This window comes from Oncorhynchus gorbuscha, linkage group LG06, assembly GCF_021184085.1.
Source record: "Oncorhynchus gorbuscha isolate QuinsamMale2020 ecotype Even-year linkage group LG06, OgorEven_v1.0, whole genome shotgun sequence".
In the NCBI taxonomy this organism is placed as follows: domain Eukaryota; kingdom Metazoa; phylum Chordata; class Actinopteri; order Salmoniformes; family Salmonidae; genus Oncorhynchus; species Oncorhynchus gorbuscha.
In genome coordinates this window covers 34859574-34881558 of record NC_060178.1, presented here as the reverse complement: position 1 = coordinate 34881558, position 21985 = coordinate 34859574, and positions in this window count along the sequence as shown.

Here is a 21985-nt window from a genome sequence, read left to right as displayed (position 1 = left end):
GACTGGGTGTATTGGTACACCATCCAAAGCGTAATTAATGACTTCACCATGCTCAAAGGGATACTCAATGTCGGCTTTTAAAATTAATTTAACCAATTGGTGCCCTGTTCTGCGAGGCATTGGAAACCTCTCTGAAACCTTCAGATCACCATGTCGCAAGGATCTGTACACAATTCCTGGAAGCTGAACATTGTCCTGTTCTTCCATGGCCTGCGTACTCATCAGACATGGCACCCATTGAGCATGCTTGGGATGCTCTGGTTCGACGTGTACATTCAGCATGTTCCAGTTTCCACCAATATACATCAAATTTGCACCCGCATTGAAGAGGAGTGGAACAAAATTCCACAGGCCACAATCAACAGCCTGATCAACTCTATGTGAAGGAGATGTGTTACGATGCTTGAGGCAAATGGTGGTCACACCAGCTACTGACTGGTTCTCTGATCCTGGCCCCTACATTATTTTTAAGGTATCTGTGACCAACAGATGCATATCTTTATTCCCAGTCATGTGAAATCCACAGATTAGGACCTAATGCATTTATTTGAATTGCATAATTTCCTTATATGAACTGTAACTCAGTAACATCTTTGAAATTATTGCATGTGTTTATATTTTTGTTCAGTCTAGTAAACATACAAGGACTCATTTAGCACTGTACTTCTGTCTAACAAGAAAAACATTCAGTGATTTCTTCACGTTCTGTTTTCTCTCTGCACTACTCAACAGTGTGAGCATCTGGCACAGCTAAACTATTTACTTCCCTCAAACTCACTAGCTAGCCGTCAAAATTGTGACTTCACCTCTGTAATGTCTTGTCTATGTTTGCTGGTCAGAAGCAGATGTAACCCCTCGTCATCACACAGGTTACTTTTGTTGTTGTGAAAATGTTGCTTTTTCCTCATCGCCAAGTATTAAACACTTGACCAGATTCAAAGATAGGCGCATGGACTCCATCTCAAGGTAAATTTCAACTGCTCTTTTTCCTATTTTACAGCGTTGAGTTCCTTACTGGCCGTACGGGCAACTCCTATAGAACTAATCCATAACCCATAACAATTGTGTGGTAATATAATTGATTTGAACCGATGGATTTTCAAATCTATTGTTTACAAAATAATCTGGTTCCTTCAAGATGGAAAGCAAAGAGCTGTGGGTGACATGTTTCTCACACATTCTATTTGAAGGGGAAAATCAGGCATAGCACCTCCAGCCCCTGCCAAATAATTTCTCAGCACAAACACTTTACTCTATTCCTACAGACCCAGTCAACTTGAATGATCCCAGAGACTCCCCGAAGGAAACAGTCAAGCTAAAGCAGAGTGTCTCATTTCACGGGGTATATCCTAATGACAGATTATATTTTCACAGGCACTGGCAATGATGACCTCACTCTCGAACGCAACATAATTGCTAAAATGGTGCCCGTAATAAAATAAGTTGCAACTAACCTTTGTCTCCCCGCCGCAGGTGGGCGAAAGCGCATTTGCCTCACAGAGTCGTCAGTGTGGTGACGGGGGAGAAGGGAGCGTATCGGATATTGGTTCAGCGTGGGTTCCAGGTTGAATCAGGCCCACTCATCTGCTCAGGCAAGCACATGGGATGACAAGTACATTCTTAGAACGAAAATATGGAACTCATTTCAAGAGAAAAAAGAGCTGTTGACAAAAGGAGAAAGAAGTAGTGTCAGTGAATATTATGGCAGCATACTGTGCAGAGAGAGAGAGAGAAACATAATTCTAATGTTGAGCTACAGATTAACATATGAGAAGAGAAACTAAACTTAGGAAGTTCTGCGAGACCATTAATGCTAGTTGCGATGATTGTTTGATGACAACAGCAGTGACAATTAGCATTCAGCATTCTGCTTCATTTACGACATCAAAACATCACAAAGGCATCACATTCTCCTTAAAAGATCCTCAGGGGACATTGTTTAGCCACAAAGATGGCACAATGTCACTCACCAATTAGTGTGTGGGACAAGATCATTTACATATCTCTGGCAGAGTAAAGAACAATGATGGCCATTTCACCTTAAAAGTCATTAGAAAAAGACAAAAAGAAGAAACCCACACACCTTAAAAGTCATTAACTTCACAGCAGATACAATTACCCAAGCCTCAATCTGACGGTGGCCTTTGAGAGTGTGTTTCTGCCGGCGTCATGATGGCCTAAGATTTCTCTGGCTGGGAAGCTAATCGTCCCAGCAGCTGTAGATTGCACTCTGAGAATTCAGTTCTCTGAATAGGACTACAAGCATTCACGGCACTATTAGCATTCACATGTTTACAGGAGGCCCCTAGAGGGAGCCAGAGTGTTTGTTTGACTGTTTGTCTTAATCAAAGGGCTAATGCAGTGATCTTTAAACAACCCAAAATTTGACAAGCAACTTGAAAATACAATGGGGAAAATTAGACTGAATTTGAGGATGGCAAATTAAAATAGACTAGCTACAAGCTGTGTCACAATTGCTGCCTGTCTACTGCCTTTACTTACCATTTTTGCAATACAAATAGAAAGGTTTCCACACAACAATAACATGTTTCTGTTGGTCAGAGGCCATGAATGAGTAGTATCTTAATATATATAGAATAGGTGCTCCTAGGCGATGAGGTACTCTGTTGTCAGAAGTTCTCCTGGGTTCCCCTGTCCTCCTGTCCAACACAGTGATACAATCCCAAAGGAAACATTGCCTGGGCATGTTCACAACTTCAAACCAATCAGAGTCAATTATGAGGGGGGTGTTTTTTCATGCTACCTGGAATTGAATTTGTGTCCTTTCATTTCTCACCTTGAGGCATTAATTTCTGAGACACTGCCATGTTGATGGCATACAGACAGTATCTGCTAGCTAGCCCACCTCAGCACCTGGACACACTGTCTCTGCCATCCATCCATGGCAGAACTGGGCTGTGTTTCATTCCAGAAATATGCTCACTGACTTCTGCCCTTATCCTCTCTCCTTCACCGATCTGACCTCTCCTAAACTTTACTCAGTGAAGCATCTCATGGGGAAAAACAAACAACAACAACCATGTAACCTAATGACGTGACAACTTGACTGCTGATTGCTCAGCTTGTTTATTACATTTACATTTTAGTCAAGGATCGGAATTTACAGAGTTCCAGGGGAGGGTTTTGTCATTTGTAATTGATGAAATGTCAATATATATCAGTGTTTTAGAATTAGCAGCTTATTAGGTTATATATCGATGTGTGCCCAATGCTGCCTCTCATTCTCTGCTTGGTGCCCAAAATCAAGTGTGCCTATAGGCTATTTAGTGTGGTCTTAATCAAATGAACCATAGCCTATAGGTTATAGGCTATGAAGTGCATGCTCTGAGAAGTACAGGACAAATATATTATTCTAAGATAGATGCTGGGATGGTGTAAATACAACTAGGCTGCGTTACACACTACGATGGACATTCCAACCCTGAACTCTGGCCTGCTCTGTTCTTGCTGATCGAAAACGTCTGTACTCTGTATGCTTCTTCTGATTTTTTTGTTGCTGTTGATTAGGCCTAGTCCAAAAAACGCACTTATGTGTGGACTAGCCTATAGGCTATGTTCTGTTTAGTTTGAGAAGGAGAAGGGGAAGATGAGAATGAGGACCGGAGGTCAAATTTCATAACTTGCTACTACTATAATTGATTTTATAAAAAAATATATGTTTCTTGCCCGTGATGTATTTATCAGAGGTTATTGACCTCACAATAAGCCAGGATTCGATTAACTTATGTTGTGGTATTGAAACTTGAAGCAGCAGCCGCGGCATATACAATTGGATATGGACAGCTCACGGTGCTGAAAGTAGTCACATTCGAGTAGGCATAATTAATTTCAACTTCTTCATTTGAATTAGACTTTACACTCTTTAAATAGCTTACCTCCGTGTCAGTGAAGGGCTGTTATGATAAAACCAAGACTCAAAATGAGGGGGTATGGCATATGCCGAACCTTTTATTAAAGAAAATGTCAACAAGCACAGGCCTGTGCCTTGTTAGCTAAAGATTTTAAAGAAAATAAAATGCATCAGATTATATAAAGTGATCTGAAACAACGCTTTGGTCCACAATGCTTTATACAGTGCCTTCCAAAACTATTTATCCCCCTTGGAATATTTCTTATTTTGTTGCATTACAACCTGTAATTTAAGTGGATTTTTCTTTGGATTTCATGTAATGGACATACGGAAAATAGTCCAAATTGGTGAAGTGAAATTTAAAAAAGGACTTGTTTCACAAAACTCTAATAATAAAAAACAGAAAACTGATGCTTGCATTTGTATTCACCCCCTTTGCTATGAAGCCCCTAAATAAGATCTGGTGCAGCCAATTACCTTCAGAAGTCACATAATTGGTTAAATAAAGTTCACTTGGGTGCAATCAAAGTGTCACATGATCTCAGTATATATACACCTGTTCTGAAAGGCCCCAGAGTCTGCAAAACCCCTAAGCAAGGGGAAACACCAAGCAAGCTGCAGCATGAAGACCAAGGAGATCTCCAACAGGTCAGGGACAAAAGTGTGGAGAACTACACCCCAGGGTTGGGTTCTAAAAAAAATGTCTGAAACTTTAAACATCCCATGGAGCACCATTAAATCCATTATTAAAAAATGGAAAGAATATGGCACCACAACAAACCTGCCAAGAGAGGGCCGTCCACCAAAACTCACAGACCAGGCAAGGAGGCCATTAATCAGAGAAGCAACAAAGAGACCAAAGATAACTCTGAAGGAGCTGCAAGAGTATCTGTACATAGGATGACTTTTAAACTGTACACTCCACAGAGCTAGGCTTTACGGAAGAGTGGCCAGAAAAAAAAGCCATTGCTTTCATCAAAAGGCATGTGAGAGACTCCCCAAGAAGGTACTCTGGTCAGATGAGACTAAAATTGAGCTTTTTGGCCATCAAGGAAAACACTATGTCTGGGGCAAACCCAACACCTCTCATCACCCGAGAACACCATCCACACAGTGAAACATGGTGGTGGCAGCATCATGTTGTGGGGATGTTTTTCATCGGCATGCACTGGGAAACTAGTCAGCATTGAAGGAATGATGGCTGGCGCGAAATACAGGGAAATTCTTGAGGGAAACCTGTTTCAGTCTTCCAGAGATTTGAGAATGGAACGGAGGTTCACCTTCCAGCAGGACAATGACCCTAAGCATACTGCTAAAGCAACACCCGAGTGGTTTAAGGGGAAACATTTAAATGTCTTGGAATGGCCTAGTCAAAGCCCAGACCTCAATCCAATTGAGAATATGTAGTATGACTTAAATATTGCTGTCCACCATCGGAACCCATCCAACTTGAAGGAGCTGGAGAAGTTTTGCCTTGAAGAATGGTAAAAAATCCCAGTGGCCAGATGTGCCAAGCTTTTGAGACATACCCCAAGAGACTTGCAGCTGTAATTGCTGCAAAAGGTGGCTCTACAAAGTCATGACTTTGGGGGGGGGGTGAATAGTAATGCACGCTCAAGTTCTGTTTTTTGTCTTATTTGTTTGTTTCGCAAAAAAAAACATATTTTTCATCTTCAAAGTGGTAGGCATGTTGTGTACATCAAATGAATCAAACCCCCAAAAAATCGATTTTAATTCCAGGTTGTAAGGCAACAAAATAGGAAAAATGCCAGGGGGGAATACTTTTGCAAGCCACTGTACTAGAAACAAGCTGTAAAAAAAACGGGAAAGACATGATGCATATGTGAATATCTTTCTTTTGTTTCTTTGTCATTTAGAGGCTGAGATACAATATTTTATAGCCGAGGAGACAACAAATTGACTTTGCTTGGGAAGTAGTCTAATTCTGTCACTATCAGTTGATTAAGACATGTAGTTAGCTTGCTTGCTAAGTAAGCAAGAGGTTAAGCTATTCACTTGTTGTACAATAGAATATGTTTAAACCCAGACAGCATATTATTAGTAGATTTGGATAGAAAACACTGAGGTTTCTAAAACTGTTTGAATCATGTCTGTGAGTATAACATAACTTATGTAGCAGGCAAAACCCAGAGGACTAACCGTTCAGAATTGTTTTTTTTAGTTCTCGTTGGCAAACAATATTTCTTAGGAACTGGTTTTCAGTTTGATCGATTATTAATGTTTAAAAATACCTAAAGTTGTATTACAAAAGTAGTTTGAAATATTTTGGCAAAGTTTATATGTAACTTTTGAAATATTTTGTAGTGACGTTGCGCATTTTGTAAGCTGTTTTTTTCTGGATCAAACGCACTTTATAAATTGACATTTGGATATATATGGACGGAATTAATCGAACAAAAGGACCAATTGTGATGTCTATGGGACATATTGGAGTGCTAACAAAAGAAGCTCGTCAAAGGTAATGCATGTTTTTCTTTGTTTACTGTTGTGCTATCATCAGACAATAGCTTCTTATGGTTTTGCCGGAAAGCCTTTTAAAAATCTGACAAGTAGGTTGGATTCACAATGAGTGTAGCTTTACTTGAGTATCTTACATGTGTGATTGAATGAAAGTTTTATGTAATTGTTTTGAATTTGCCGCGCTGCATTTTCCCTGTTTTTCACCCAAGTGGGACGCAACAGTCCCCTATACCATAAGAAGTTAAGATGAACACGTAGGCCTATCTCTGTCCATTTTTTGCCTGTAATTTCAGTAATTTGTGTGGTATCAAAAAATATATAATGATTTAGAATTGCATGACATTTTTATAAAAGGCTATTTTTTCCCGGACCTGCAAATATGATGTTAGATTAGGCTTTTACTATAAAGGAGATCTTTCCACCCCTACTCGTGTCCACGGTGGTCTGCGAACCCACATCCTTCTGGCCCTCAGCCCTGTGTGCTGTCAAGATTCCTGCATTGCCGTATAATGCTTACAGGACGAAGAACAGCTTCTAAAACTGCAAATCTAAGGCTCTGCTCTGTTCAGGAACTGAGGGTAAATGTTAGACATGTTCTCTGTTATCTACTTAGTTTCATTATTATTTTGGGTATAGGGGAAGGTTCCATAAAAAAATCTGGCTTTCAGGGAGGGTTTAGGTGTCACCGTCATCGAAAGAAGTAGAACACGGTGCAGCGTGTTGAGCGTACATTTCTCTTTTTATTTAAAATGTCGCCAACAAATCAGCAAACAAAAAACAACCGTGAAGCTTACAGGGCTATAGTGCCACTAAAAAAGATAATACCCACACTGAAAGGAGGAAAAAAGGGATACCTAAGTGTAACAGTATAACTTTAGACCGTCCCCTCGCCCATACCCGGGCGCGAACCAGGGACCCTCTGCACACATCAAAAACAGTCACAATCGAGGCATCGATACCCATCGCTCCACAAAAGCCGCGGCCCTTGTAGAGCAAGGGGAACTACTACTTCAAGGTCTCAGAGCAAGTGACGTCACCGATTGAAACGCTATTTAGCGCGCACCGCTAACTAAGCTAGCTGTTTCACATCCGTTACATAAGTATGATTCCCAATTAGAGACAACAATAGACAGCTGTCCCTGATTGAGAACCATGCCCGCCCAAAACATAGAAATAAAGAACAATACAAAAAATAGAATGCCCACCCTACATCACACCCTGACCTAACCAAATAGAGAAATAAAACGTCTTTTTAAGGTCAGGGCGTGGCATTAGGTCAAATATATTTTGCTGAAGGTAGGGCCATCCATTTGAATTTCAAACAGGTCTGACTTTCTCCATGTAACCTTTAATATAAATAACGTTCACTCCCTCAGGAAACGCACCTCCGAAACTGAAATCAAATTTTTCTGATGAGAAACAGTTGCCGTGTTCAGTGGCTCTTTAAACTATGAAATAATATAATAATAATATATGCCATTTAGCAGACGCTTTTATCCAAAGGGACTTACAGTCATGTGTGCATACATTCTACGTATGGGTGGTGCCGGGGATCGAACCCACTACCCTGGCGTTACAAGCGCCATGCTCTACCAACTGAGCTACAGAAGGACAAAAATCATTCTGAAAAGTACTAGTGTCAAAATATAAGATTGCTGTGAGTACAACATGCTCTTTGCCCAGCTGAGCATTATAATTATGATACGGTACTTTCTTAATTTACACTGTAAAAAACACATTACCACTGTGACAGCAGCCAAGCCTGCCCTACACAACAGCAATTAATTGAATAATATCTCAAACACTGTTCATTTGTTTTGCTGAGGAAGAATTTAAATAGTAATGAATTGGGTCCGCTCTAAGTGGAGAATCCACTGCATTTTTTATTCACTACAGTATTTTGTGGGTATTTTTTTTAAAGGAATTAGGTACGTTCCTAAATACTTTCCTAACTCTAAATAATCCACAAGGTTTTTCAATTTATCAAACGGAGACGGTTATGCATACCTTGATGCCTTTCTTTCATTGAACACTAATATTCAGAACCCGTTCCCGCTATATTCTACCATATTTTCCCTCTTACACTCATGGGAAATTGCCTATAGGGATAGGGTTAAATTTAAATGATTTTTACAGAAGAAATATGGAAAGCATATGCATAACCATGGTAGCAATTCAAAGGGAACAGTTTGGAGATTATGGGAAAATTATTGTGCACACATGTGCACACGTTTTGGGAAATTCACAGCCACAATGCATTGGAAGAGGAGGGCTGTGTGTTTTGATAACTAGATTTCTTCAAGTAAACAAAACCACTTGGCAAAGATTCTGCAGTGCTGTTCTCCTTAAAATTTTACAAATGTTACATCACAAAGATACATCTTCGAAAAAAGATCTGCAGCCTGCCGTGCCTTTTGCTAGGTACATGTTTTAGTAGAATAGCTAGCTAACTAAGCTAATGTCAAATATGACTGTTTGAACTGTAACGTTAGCTAGAGGACTACTTGTTTGCTGTTGCGCAACAACTTCATATTTGACATTAACTTAGTTAGCTAGCTATCTATTTGTTGTAAGCAGGGCTTGTGTTCAAACTGTTGTAGGGTCTGATGACAATACCAGGCATTTAATTCAGTGGAAACACGGCAGGCGAAATGTCGCACAAAATAGGTTGAGTAGTCATGTGGACATAGTTAGCGCTCTTGCCACTGCATTATGCGCTGCTACTAGCTATAGCTCACATCAGTAACACATTCCTATTTTCCACAGCGGTGCTGGTTCAACACTCTTTTCTTTTAGTTCTCCTGATTTGTCACGGTGGTTCATCTGTATTGAGCTGATTCTGATTGTAACGTTCATGTTATGCAGTACCCGATCTACCTGAACGTTTACAGCCTGAATGGGTCTAGCAGTCAAATGACAAAATTGCCTTCCAGTGGCCTCATTTCAGTCTTCTGTGATGTATATAAAGTGTAATATTGGGATGTAAACAAAAAATGTAATAAATGTCTCTATGTCTGACATGGTACAGGTGTCTTCTTTTTTAAGTCCATAACCATGTGTGTGAAGTGTATACTTGTTTTTCAAAGTAGATTGTGTGACCCTGATTCAGCCCACTGCAGTAAAAGGATAACCTGTTATGGTGAAAGTAATGGTAAGATACATTCACTACTTTTTCACCTTAGCACTCCAATTTGATAAATTATGTGGCACAACAACTCTACTTTGCTCATGTTTTGGTTAATGTCGTGCTTCATCTTATGCGTTTTCATGATCTATGTAAAGGAGTGTGAGCTGGAGAGGCAGCTGTTACCTGCATGGGTGAAAAAAGAAGTGGGAGAAACATGAGAAATAAATACACGGTACGGCACTGCATGTTATCTTGACATTTATAGCTGTGCTATAACAAAATATCCCTTTTCTCTGAGAGCAATAACACTTTTCCATCTATTTCCTATGCTTCACCGGCACATTCACATAAAAATGCCGATATACATGTTAGAAAGGTGCAAGTATTCCAGACAAATGTACTGCAATTGCCATTATCCTTTTTACAGGGCTTTACATGTAGTATGTTTGCTGCTGAAAGTGTCCTTTTCCATATTTTTCAGGAGTTTAAAGCTCCCTCCACCAGAGTCACCACAGAGGGAGGGGAAGCCACAGCCACATCCTGGGTGTGGCATGAGGCGGAGGCCACAGCCGTATCCTGGAACTGATATGCAGTGATGAAAGAGGCGCTCGGGGACTGACACTCTATTAATAATGATAATAATACATTAAATGTATATAGCTCTTTTCATAACTACCTCAAAGGACATTAAAAGAAAAAAACAAGCAATACATTGTCATGAGGAGCCTAGCTATAGTTGGCCAGGTCAACCAATAGAGGCCAAGTCTTTGAATCCTCCAAAGATGGAGAAGGACAGTTCATGACTTGATCAGAGGAAGGTGGTCAGAGAGATGGTTGGTGAAGATGAAGTCTGGTGACGATCTTGTAGAGGGCTAGCTGCTCTGGGAAACAGCCTAAGCCGTGTAGCCACTGGAGTTCTCCTTCACAATATATGGGACCTACTTGAGTGATGCCTCAGCAGCTCTGGGTGCCAGAAAGCTCACCACTCAGAGTTGTAGCTAGCCAGATGTCCTCATTATGAGCCATCTGCCTCAGCACCTGCATTCCTCTACTGCATCTACCATTCATTGCAAGCTTCAGGTGACTCTTCAATTGATACATGTTTAATCCTTCGGTTAACTCAAGTTCACTCCAAATAAGTCCGTCCAAATGCTAGCTACTTATCTAGCTAACGTTAGCCCAAAATAACAACACTATAGTGAAATGTCACTGGGTGGGGCTACGTTCGATCCCCCTGGTTCATTTGCAAAACCACAACTTGCAAAACCACAACTGATGAACTGCGTTCAAGACATCAGGAACTTGGAAAAAAATGTGCTTTGACTGGGATTTTTCTCTTGAACAGTCATCCAACTCGAAATTACGGAACTTGGAAGTTGGAAACTCAGGCATCATCCTAGAGCTCTGATTTCTTCAACCTGAAGATCACTCACATCACTAATTTTCCCAGTCTGAGCTTGTTTTGTTTCCAACTTCCCAGTTGTCGTGAACACATAAAAAGTAGTACATTGTGCAATGGCATAGTGTATACTTTTACTGAATAGTACGTGCTAAATAGTATGGGTTGATGAGTACATCCCATGCAGTTTAAGTATGTAGCATGCGAGTGTGGGTATTCAGACACAGTCAACAATTTACCTGATACAAGAATGAATCCAATCATTACACTTTTAATGTTCTGTGCATTTTACATTTACTACACTTTTCGCATTTGTGGATAACAAAATCTGAAAATAGTCAGTAAAATTCTAAGAATATTATTTGAAAATTTGGAGTTTGTACACCCTAAGACAAACAAATTACAAGGGTTTGAGTGAAAGGTCTAACTGCGTGGTTGGCCCTGTCTGGGGGCCACAGTGCCCCCCCCCCGTGTCTCTCTCTCTATTGCTGTTCTGCATGCGGCTGTTCAGCATGCAGCTATGGAACCCTGAACTGTTCACTACTGTGATTATTATTTGACCCTGCTGGTCATCAATGAACATTTGCACATCTTGAAGAACGATCTGGCCTTAATGGCCATGTACTCTTACCTCAACCAGGCACAGCCAGAAGAGGACTGGTCACCCCTCAGAGCCTGGTTCCTCTCTAGGTTTCTTCCTAGTTTCCTGCATTCTATGTCGTTGTTCCTAGCCACTGTGCTTCTGCATCTGCATTGCTTGCTGTTGGGGTTTTAGGCTGCGTTTCTGTAAAAGCACTTTGTGACATCTGCTGATGTAAAAAGGGCATTATTAATACATTTTATTTGAATTGGTGTTTCCAAGTGGCCACTCACCTCTCCAAGATGTGCACAGTTCCTAAGTAATTTCAATGCACTTTTATGACTCAAAGAAGAGTATTCAACTATAAGGTGCTTTTTGTAGCTCTTCTAGCTGTGCCATTGAGGAACTAGAGCAAGCATACTTGTTGTTGTTTTGCTAGGAACAACACCCTACATCCCTGCTTGTTTTAATGCTAACATGACTAGCTAAATTAGAAAATATCATTTTGCAGTGGTAGGCTTTCACAAGGCAATTCAGAGAAGCAGATCATAATTTTGGTGCGCATTGAATGGAGTCATGAGTTCATTCCAATGTTCTGCACAATACAACAGGCTGATTCTGCTCAGGAAAACCCAGGGTATAACGCCATGTCATCTTGTAACTGTACAACAAGCATAGTGATCATAAACATTGGCACTGTATATTATATGAGTTTTATGATATGGAATTGTGAAGTGCACATTTGGGCTCACGGCTGTTTGGCTTGCTTGTATGACATCAAAATGGTATTTATTTATAATCCCCAATGTCTCATCTTTTAAAATACATTGAGTCCTTGTAATTTACAGCATTTACCTCACTTAGACATCCAAAAATGTGCAAATGTTGCCCAATTAGCAGGTGGGATGGGGACAACTTCTTGTTGGGCACAAGGGTCAAGTTCAGAACATCTGTCAGTCAAAACTCACAAACATTTTATTTATTTTACTAGGCAAGTCAGTTAAGAAAAAAATATTGTTTACAATGACGGCATACCCCGGCCAAACTCTAAACCAACGACGATGGGCTAATTGTGTGCTGCCCTATGGGACTCCCAATCACAGACGGTTGTGACACAGCCTGAAATCAAACCAGGGTCAGATTTGATGCCTCTAACACTGAGCTGCAGTGCCTTAGACCGCTGTGCCACTTGGGAGCCCATTTTTTTTGTTAACAATTAAAAACTGCTATTGAATGCCAACTCCATGGGTCTGTTGGCCAGCAAGTGGGAGGGTTTTCAGTGGTTTAATTAAATGTATTCAGTGCACATAAGGGAGTCACACTGGTGAAATACAGCAGCAATAATACAACTCAATAGGTGCCTTGTTATGAGATTAAAGTAAGGGATTGTAAACCGTAAACATAATTCAGATAAGACACTGATGACCAATTATCAGATTTTCTAGTGCCTTGTTTTCAAGGCTGATAGACCTGCCAGGCTGCCTCAACACATGCACATGTTCAGTGTACACTAAGCTGGGATTGCAGCTCTGTGCGCTCAACCCAGTCCAAGCTATTTTCTGTCCTGGCACCCCAATGGAGGTATACCGGGTGCATGCGTCCGTGGGCGCCATTGCACACATGATGATTTTGTCCAGACGCAATCAGAAATATCAAAACGAACTCGGAACCAACAATATTCATTTGTGTCAGGTTGAAACACATGAAACATTCATGGCCATTTAGCTAGCTGTCTTGCCGTGGCATAAACACTGAGTTGTTATTTTCCCTGCCTACGCAGACACATGTGAGCAGCTTGGAAGAAATGATTGAATAACATGCATATTTATTTATTTAACCTTTTTTTAACTAGGCAAGTCAGTTAAGAACAAATTCTTATTTTCAATGAAAACCCCTAGGAACAGTGGGTTAACTGCCTTGTTCAGGGGCAGAACAACAGATTTTACCTTGTCAGCTCAGGGATTCAAGCCTGCAAGCTTGCGGTTACTAGCCCAACACTATCCACTAGGCTACCTGTACATTTATTTTTCAATGCGAGCAGTGTGGTCAGCATGTTATATATGCTGTTTTAGAAACTGTTCTTCTTCCTTGAAGTCTTAAATGGCAACGCAGGAATTTTAGCTCACATAGCTGCACTCCAAAAGGTTGTGGGTTTGCAGACCACCGTGGACATGAGTAGGAGTGGGAACATCTCCTTTATAGTAAAAGCATTGAGTGAATCTATCATAATATTTACAGGGCTGATAAAAAATTGCCTTTTATAAAAAATATCATGCAAATCTACACCATTATACATATTTTTTAATACCTCACAAATTACTGAAATTACAGGCTAAGAATGGACAGAGCGGTATGCCTATCTGTTCATCTTATCATATTTCTCCAATGCCAAATCAGTGTGTCTTGTTCACAAATAATTAAATCTGAGACTAATGAATACTCAGGGAGAAAAAGGTGTAGATTCACACGCAGAGCACGGCAGGTGTTTTTTTCACCTTCAAAGAAAGCAGGAATCGTGGTCACAGGCAGGCAATGGTCATACACAGGTAGGCAAACAGGCAGGTGAATGAAAAATAGGACTGAAGGCTATAAGTGGTTCTTACAAACGACCTGGGAAAGGCTAAATAAAAGGCTAAATAAGCTGATGAGACCAGGTGAGTAACAAACACAGGTTAAATCAATGAACAAAAATGAAAGACAGGGCTACGTTCAAGAACACAAAGAAATAGGGCTATGTTCATGAACACAAGGTTGACTAAGAAAATAAATACAGAACCTTACAGAGACGTCATTAGAAATCTGAGAATGTTACTTTCGAAACTTAGGCCTTCTTTTCCACCCCAGACAGAGTAGGCCTACCGACGCAGAAAAATGTACATTTTAACTGCTGGCTAGTCTTCTTCTTTGGCTTTTTTCTTTACCCAATGAGAGAAGGTCACACGTGTTTCCCTGTCTGGATGCAAACATCTTGTTTTGTACAGAAAGTCAATAGCTTAATCAATTGATAGTGACAGAATTCAATTACATTCCAAGCAAAGTAAAAAAAATGGTCTCCTCGGCTATAGAAGGTAGGAGCTCAGCCTCTGAATGTCAAAGAAAAGAAACAATGATATTCCCATATGCATCTGAGTCATGTCTTTCCTGGGTAATTTACAGGTTGTTTCTAGCATAAAGCATTGCGGGCCAAAGCGCTCTTATAGATCACTCGATATAATTGGTTCCGTTTTATTTTCTTCTGAAGCTTAAGCTAACAAGGCGTAGGCCTATGCTTTTTGCCATTTTCTTAAATAAAAGGTAGGCCTATGGCATAACCTCTCATAGCCCCTCAATAGAAGTCTTGGTTTGAATTTAAATAACCTACCTCAGTGTCAAAGAAGGGTTGTTAAAGAGTGCGTGGTGGGTGGATGAACTGAAAAATCTATGGATATAGCAACCTATACCCTAATTTAATCTGTCAAACAGGTAAGCCTACCTCTTATTTCTTAAAAAGGAAGAAATAGGCTCCAACACGAAGCCCTATTGTTGCTAGTCTAATTAATTTAAAGAAGTTGAAATTAATTTTGCCTGCTCGGATCCATTGCAGTGTAATGCAGCCTATAGTAGTTGTATATACACCATCCCAGCAGCTATCTTAGAAGAATAACTTTGCCCTGTGCTTCTACGAGCATGCTCTTTGTAGCCTATAGCCTATAGACTATGGATCATTTGACTGCTACCACACTTAATAGCCCACAGACGCACGTTATATTTTGTGTAAAGTGTAAAATCAGAGATGAGGGGCGGCATCAGGCACACATCAATATACAGTGCATTCGGAAAGTATTAGGACCCTTTGCCTTTTTCCACATTTTGTTGCATTACAGCGTTATTCTAAAATTGATTGAAAAAAAATCTGCATCAATATACACACAATACCCCTTATTAATGACCAAAACGAAATCAGGTATTTCAAAATACATAAGTATTTACATAAGTATTCAGACCCTTTGCTTTGAGACTTGAAATTGAGCTCAGGTACATTCTGTTTCCATTGATCATCCTTTCTACAACTTGAATGAAATCTATCTGTAATAAATTCAATTGATTGGACATGATTTGTAAAGGCACACACCTGTCTATATAAGGACGGAACCCGATCTGAGTCCACATCTGAAGGAACCTCCGGGAGAGAATCTCATCCTTAATCCACTGCGTGGAGTCCTCCAGAAAACGTGACAGAACATCTCAATGATCGCACAGTTGACCGTGCATGTCAGAGCAAAAACCAAGCCATGAGGTCGAAGGAATTGTCCATAGAGAAAATTTGTGGGCACAACTGAAAAAGCATGTGCAAGCAAGGAGGCCTACAAACCTGACTCAGTTACACCAGCTCTATCAGGTGGAATGGGCCAAAATTCACCCAAATTACTGTGGGAAGATTGTGGAAGGCTACCCGAAACATTTGACACAAGTTAAACTACTTAAAGGCAATGCTAGCAAATACAAATTGAGTGTATGTAAACTTCTGACCCACTGGGAATGTGATGAAACAAATAAAAGAGGAAATGAATCACTCTTGTCATGTTCTGACCTTTATTTCCTTTGTTTTGTCTTTATTTAGTATGGTCAGGGCGTGAGTTGGGGTGGGCAGTCTGTGTGTTTTTCTATATTGGGGTTTTGAGTTCAGCCTAGTATGGTTCTCAATCAGAGGCAAGTGTCATTAGTTGTCTCTGATTGAGAATCATACTTAAGTAGCCTGTGTTTCACTTTTGAGTTGTGGGTACAGTTTTGGTTTTGTTTGTGTCAAGTTTATTGTTTTGTAGTGTTCAGTTTATGTCTTTAAAACCTCTTGCGACGAGCAATCCCGTATCCGGGAGCGTAATCATAGCCTCAAATGCATTAGCATAACGCAGCGGACATAACTTTTCCTATTCATGAAAATCGCAAATGAAATAAAATAAATATATTCAAACACAAGCTTAGCCTTTTGTTAACAACACTGTTATCGCAGATTTTCAAAACATGCGTTACAGCTAACGCTAGACAAGCATTTGTGTAAGTTTATCATGGCATAATGCTATGCTAGGCTCTGCTGGCAGCAGGCAACATTTTCACAAAAATAAGAAAAGCAACCAAATTAAATAATTTACCTTTGAAGAACTTCAGATGCTTTCACTCAGGAGACTCCCAGTTAGATAGCAAATGTTCCTTTTTTCCCAAAATATTATTTTTGCCGGCGAAATAGCTCCCGTTTCTTCATCATGCATGGCTGAGAAATCGACCAGAAAATGCTATAATGCCAAACTTTTTTCAGAATTTGCTCCATAATATCGATAGAAACACGGCAAACGTTGTTTAGGATCCATCCTCAAGGTGTTTTTAACATATATATTCGATAATATATCCGTCGAGGCAATTGGTTTCTCATAAGCAGTGATTGGAAAAATGGCTACCTCAGTATTTTACGCAAGATTTTCCGCGGGAGACACCATGTGACCACATGTTATATATGGTCCCTTACAGCTATTCTTCAATGGAAATGCCTAAAAAGACGTCACAATGCTGTAGACACCTTGGGGAATATGTGGAAAACGTAAGCTCATTTGTAGCTCATTCACAGCCATATAGGGAGTCAATGGCATGAGGCGGTTTCAAAAAATGCGGCACTTCCTGGTTGGATTTTTATCTGGGTTTCGCCTGTAACATCAGTTCTGTGGCACTCACAGACAAAATCTTTGCAGTTTTGGAAACGTCAGAGTGTCTTCTTTCCAAAGCTGTCAATTATATCTTATCGTGACAAAATATGTTGTTTAAAACGGGAACGTTTTTCATCCAAAAATGTAAATAGCGCCCCCCTAAATCCAAGAGGTTAAATAAACGTTATGGACACTTACCACGCTGCGCATTGGTCCTCCGATCCTTCACGCTACTCCTCCTCAGAAGAGGAGGAAGAACGCCGTTACAACTCTCTACTATTATTCTCACATCTCACATTCTTAAAATAAAGTGGTGATCCTAACTGACCTAGGACAGGAAATTTGTATTAGGATTAAATGTCAGGAATCGTGAAAAGCTGAGGTGTATGTAAACTTCCGACTTCATCTCTAAATGTCATATTTCAGTTTTTTATTTTGTATAAATTTGCAAACATTGCTGGGGTAGATTGACAATGATTTAAAAATATATATTTTAGAATTAGGCTGTAACGTAACAAAATGTGGAAAAAGTAAAAGGGTCAGAATACTTTCCGAATGCACTGTATAGGCTTGTAAGCAACTAATTTTAAACACTAAGAAATATTGAAATTGAGTTAGTTACAAATGACATGACCCTGACACGCAAAACAACGCTTGATTCAAAACTTTGAGAATTTCTATTTAAATGTTTTGACAAAATTCTTGCCACTAACAGAATGTTATGTATATGGGGCATTTCTTTTATGAAGAGACACAGAATTTTATTAACAATTGGAGCTTTATGAGCAGGTCTGTCGCAGTATCTATGCTATTGGCTAGAGAGCAATCACTGCAGCTGTTCACCCCATGTTAGTGGGCAAATGGACATTGTCAAATCAAAACCCAACCTTCATTTACAGGTTGTGACTCATGGATGTTCCAAACTCCGTTTAAGTGGAGACTGACTTCATGACCGAAATTATCTTATTTATACTTTGTAGTCTAAAACTGTTTTTGACTCATATCGATGCCACACAGACCATTTTCAAAGGAAGTCATTGCAATGCGCTGACACGATTGAGAGGACTCAGGCTTTTTGAAAACTTTGGATACCCTATTATTAGTGTTGTTTTATCTCTCTGTATCTAGATATGACTCAACAGGGTAGAGACGGGAGAGAAACACTGTTTTGATTCATGATGTTATAAATTAATAATGCAATGGAGCATGTAAAATCTGCTGCTTACCATTACAGTGAGTGAGTATGTGATTTGATTGCTTATAATAGGGAAATGTAATTATTTGGGCATCACCACTCATTGGACATTGTATTTGTGACTAATTATATCAAGCACGTATTCTGAGTTGTTGCAATTATAAACGTACATCTTCTGTAATACAATATGTATACTTCTCCTACAGTGTACCATATAATGCTACATTAATTAATCCCTTGGCACAATCAATACACTATGCTGTCATCAGTGCAAAGACAATGGAGGTCATGTTCATATATACTTTTCATAAACAACTTCAAGTTACAACAGACAGGTTGAAAAACATCTTCATTATCCTGGTGGTGTGGAGGCTGTTGAATGAGTCAGATTGCACCACAGCATCTCTGTAGGCCAGACATTTTTCATTTTTTAAATCAGCAATAAACAACAGCCAGTTGCCACTTACCTTCCTTTCCCAAAAAATACATCCATTAAAAATGACATTGATGCCCACACATGATAGCATGCTAGAGGCTAGCACCACCACCAATGGTCTGGATGCAATGGAACCATTTGTTCTGCAGTCAGCGTATTGCTCTGCGGTGAGTTAAAAGGCAGGTTTGCATCCATGCATCTCTTCTCTTCTGAGGAAAAATGTGTTCCCTGGGGCCTTGAGGGACACCATTGTCAAACAGCACACTTACGATGAGTAATGGAGGAACAAGACCATAAACGCCTTCCCTGACCTTTATGTATGCATACACCAGAGGCGGAGAAAAGAGGCAAACAACAATCCAGCAATAATTGCTCCCAAGCAGACAGTGTTTTTGTGTTAGAGCGGGAAAGGAAAACCTGTAATAAGTGCCAGAGGATAAATAAAAATGAATAAGTTGTGTGAGGTTAGAGCTGAAACAGGAGGAAGTAGCCCAGAATGTGCAAGACGAGCTCTAATCTGCAATAAACTGTCATCCGGCCACCCGGCCCAGGCTGCCACATCTCCAGGCTTGGCCACTGGCCTGGTTTCTCTGTTGTCTTTCACTGCATACCTATTTACTCATATTTATTTAGATTATATTATGTAGGGGAGGTTGACTGTAACTATAATGTATTTTCAGCACTCTATATAACATGAATCAATTCCTGTGCACCTGTGCATCAATCTATTGAACATAATAAAACATCCCTATCAAAATCTGTCAGTATAATCCAGAGATATCAGTTTTCTTCCTATGTCAGCCTTCCACATCTGCAGTGGAAGGTGGCCGAGCTAAGGCAGTGTTTGTCAGACCATGAGACATCCTGAAAATTCAGGTCTTCTCACAAAAACATCTATAGTATAGGAAGTGTAGTAACGGTTTGGCCATCACCGGTAGTTGTGCCAATAAAAATAAGGGGTTAAATATCTGTCCAAAAAACGTTAATATTTCCGGTGTTCTTATATCTCCTAGATATAGGCCAGACGCTTCAAAACCTTATTCCTCATGATTTCTTTTTTTACCACTGTTTTTGCGATTTATGAATGTCTATTCAATGTTTCTATAGGCTATAGCAGTAAAGGCCAAATTCAATATATATTGTTTTTATACCTAAAGAGGTCCTAAAATTCAAAATAATAATGATTTTTAAATAATTCCATATGTTAGCTTAGTTGGTAGGGAGAACTATGTTGGGTTAGACTATGGATGTTAATTAAGGTCAAGAAGGAGTGGATTATCAGGCTCTTTCTAGTTTTGTGTCAATGCAATCAATTGGACACAGAAACCTCATCTGATTTCAATCTCAAATCTCTCAACTTACTTTTTTTGTTATTATCGTGACCTAATTGCCACAACCTGAAATGTAAACAACGTAACAATGCAGCACAGTAGCAGCAGTAACTATTTTTTTCAGTAGAGGCCAGACATGAGGCTCATCACCAACCACCCAGACACACATTTATCCATCACATGACCCACTTCTTGTTGTGGGGCTGGTGTGGCAGTCAGTCATGGTGATGGTTTAAATCATACTGGGACTTAGATCTGTGCTTGACTGATGGAGCCATCAGTCCAGCCCACTGTTGGCTAGCTTTGCCCTCGCCTTGTCATCTAGTCTATAATATTTCCAGTTTGCTCTCTGCTAATTGGCTCTTTCTAGTAAAAAAAAATCACCTAAAAAGTCTCTAGCTGCACGAAACGCACGGTCCCCTCTGAGGCCTAACCGTGTTCAGAATGAGCAGAACCACCTCATTAGTAAGGCAGGGACATCATCCACCGCACCGCTCTACTGGGGGAAATTAGAGCTGCTGCTGGTCACATTATTGGTTACATTCACAGGAGAGTGTGAGAATATGGATGTAGAAAGACTGATTTGGGTAAAGTAAATAAAGTAGACAGCCATAAAAGTTTTATTCATAATAACCGTCAATTGAGTTGAGGGGCATTGATTGCTAACAAGATTGGTCAATCAACTAGAGTGATCACCAATTCAAAGGGGTGAAATAATCAATCATCATTCGACAGCCAATTGTTGACAAACAAGACAGAGGTGACTGTGGTAGTCCATGCTAAGTTATGGGGTCAAAGAAATAACCTGTTACGGCATAATGGCTATTTTATGTATTGTCATCTTTAGAGAACACGTTCAGTAGGCCTTTGACATATCACACAGAGCTCAAGTATTAACGAAGAAGCAGCTACTTTAGATCTCTTATCAAGATTCTACCCTTTAATAGAATGAGTCATATCATTGTCCTATTCTGTTCTTAATTCAGCCATTGACATTAAAAGAGCACTTCAAGCAGTGACTGTAATGTATTTCTTAATATCAAGGACTGTCATGTGAGAAACTGTAATGACATCACTAACTCGTTAGTTGGCTATTATTGTGTAAGTGTCTTGAGACAAAATGGTTCAAAAGTTCATTTGTATTCGGTATAGGACCTCTGCACTGTGAATTATAATTTCCATCATAACATGATAGTATAGTTTGGCTTTTAATTGTCATCTTCCAGAGTGATTTGAAACGTTGTGCCCTGAGGGGCCATCTGAGCATTTGAGTGGGCTAAGCATTATTTCATTAGCAGTGATAATATTTCTTTAGTCTTTCAAATTCATGGCTGCATGCAGGACGACTCTGAGTGGGAAGGAATTAGAGATAGAGAGAGACCAGAAGTAAGATGCTACGTCCCTTTCTATAGTAAATAATAATCTCATTAAATGGATGAAATGTTTTAAAAGCTATTATCTGACCAATTTCACTTCAATTAGTCCGGTGTCTTTAGTCTAGTTTATACATGGCGCTAACAAGCATCTTTGGTCTTGATCTTGTCCACATTCTGATTGTGCCCCTCATTTTCAGATATGCTTGTCACGCCTTGGTCATTATATTTTGTGTTTTTGGTATATGTTTGGGTAAGCCAGGGTGTGACATGGGTTTATATGTTGTGTTTCGTATTGGGGTTTGTAGTAATTGGGATTGTGTATGATTAGGGGTGTGTCTAGTTAGGCTTGGCTGCCTGGGGCGATTCTCAATCAGAGTCAGGTGCTTGTCGTTGTCTCTGATTGAGAACCGTATTTAGACAGCCTGACTTTCGCGTTGTATTTTGTGGGTGTTTGTTCCTGTCTTAGTGTTGTAGTCACCAGATAGGCTGTAATAGGTTTCACGTTTTCACGTTT